Source organism: Arachis ipaensis, chromosome B10 (genome assembly GCF_000816755.2).
Source record: "Arachis ipaensis cultivar K30076 chromosome B10, Araip1.1, whole genome shotgun sequence".
Lineage (NCBI taxonomy): Eukaryota > Viridiplantae > Streptophyta > Magnoliopsida > Fabales > Fabaceae > Arachis > Arachis ipaensis.
The window spans coordinates 93149215-93151564 of NC_029794.2; positions in this window are offsets into that span (position 1 = coordinate 93149215).

Here is a 2350-nt window from a genome sequence, read left to right on the forward strand (position 1 = left end):
GTGAGTTTATATGATGAAATTCACTCAAATCACACCAAAATTTATCATCAAATATGGATTCATCAATTACCGCTGGAGAGATTTTAGTCAATTTCTTTATGTTACCTCCTATAAACATGAAGGACGGATAATTCTACCGTGGTGATGGAAAGATTCTTCCTTACCTGCTGATGCATTGTGTCACATCGTAGAAGGTAACATGTGTCTTGGAATCTTAGTGCATCTTGTAAGATGTTGCATATAGGACTAGAAGTTTGCAGAAAGGGCCCCATGGTTCAGAGAATTTATCTTGTGAATAATTGTGACGAGAGATTATTAGAGGCTTATTAAGAGTAGGTAAATATTTCTTTTGTAAATATTAAGTACGATAAGAATATATTATTTTAATATAAAGTTAGTGGTCTATTCGATGGGCCTAAGAGCGTGATAGTGAGGTGGGCCGTGTGAATGGGGTAAACGTAGTGATGGATTCAAACCTATGGTAGTGTAATACGATGAAATTGCTAATATTCTATTATAGGTTATTTTGGTCTTATTGTATTGTTTTAAGGCTGATGGCCCCATTGTATTTAAAAAAATAACAAAAAAACGAAGTCAAGTAAAAGAAAGATTGCTATTCTAGGAAGAGCCCTCCTGATGGATTGTGAGACACCGTAGAAGGCATTGGTTTACATCGAGAAGAAAAATCTAGATCAAGCCATCCTGGTATTGATTGAGGACGAGTTGGTTATTTTTCACTAACGTGGGTAGATGGTTCACGGAATAGATACTCTGTCAGGCTTCGATGGAGATGAATTTGAGGGTGAGCCGAAAATGTCGTGTGAGGTAGATTTTCGTATTCTGCATATGTGTATGTGCGGTTTTGTGTTGTTGATTTTGTTTAGTCAAAGGGAAGTAGAATACGTTATAAATTTGAGTTGGTGGAGTCTCATTTGTTGGCTAAGGAAAACCTGACCTATTGTAGGATATTGCGATAGGAGCTTATGTTTCTTTGATTTGGAGTTTATTTCTAAGTACGAGGAGATTATTGGCATCCAATTTAGGTACGTAGGAGTTTTTCAAGGAGTTGATGTTTGTCCAAACATGTGTAGCTATAATATAACTATAGCTCTAAAGATATGCGTACATATAGAGATATGATAATTGGAGTTTTAATTTGTGGTGGGTGATTAATCTTTGATATTATTTCTGTAAATGGAAGGAAACCCGAGTGAGGGTGCATGCGAATGTGCAGGAACCTAAACCGATGCGGTTGAGGATGAAACACATGAGTATTTAAGTGGTGGGAATGTAGGGTACGAGCAAATAGGTGAGTATGAAGATGTTTTGGGGTTGAGCGTGGATGATATACTTAGGAAGAGTTGGAAGAGCATAGATGGTGCTTGTGAATTTTACAGCAAGTATGAAGATGTTTTGGGGTTGAGCGTGGATGATATACTTAGGAAGAGTTGGAAGAGCATAGATGGTGCTTGTGAATTTTACAGCAAGTATGGTAGATGTCACAAATTTGGCATATGGAAAGGTGGTTAAATATAGGTTTTTCCTAATCTAAGAATAACACGTGACAATGTCTAACTTTTGGGATTTTTTTAAAATAAATATTTTATTCACCGGTATCAATAATTTGAACACAATTTACATGTTTGTGTCTTATTACTTATCAGTAATTAATTTGTTTACGAGATATGAGTATTTGCAGGTATAAAAATATAATTTTTATAGGTATAAAAATATAATTTTTTAAAATAATAAAATAGTATTAATAATTTAATTTTGACCAATTTAAAAAATAAAAATTGATATATTTTGTTACTATTTAGATCGACTTTAATTAATTTATATTTTATCTATATTTTAAATTTAAATTAATAAATTTTTCATGTTGTTTGTACTAAACTTTTTAAAACGGTTTCAAACAATGGGGGAGATGGACGGTTTTAACTTACTCATTCTAGATTAGCGGGCATACAGTTCACGTAAAAAAATCACTAATTTCTAGAATGGGTGAATTCACATAAAAACAGTGATTTAAAACTGTCTATTTAAAACGAGTATATTATTCTTATAGAAACTAATACATTTGAATTAGTACTCAAGAAGAGTACATGAAAAATTTTAAAAATTTTGTTATATTACAAATTTTAAATTTAAATTATATGTCGTCGAAATCTTGTTTATAAAATTTTTTAATTTTTTATTCTTTTTTAATACTAATATAAATGTGTTAGTTTTTAAGAAAAATAATATGTTGATTTTAAATAAGAAGTTTTAAATTACATGACATGATCATTACTGTTTTTTCTAGAAATTATTGTACGCCTACTAATTGATGAGTTAAAACCGCTTATCT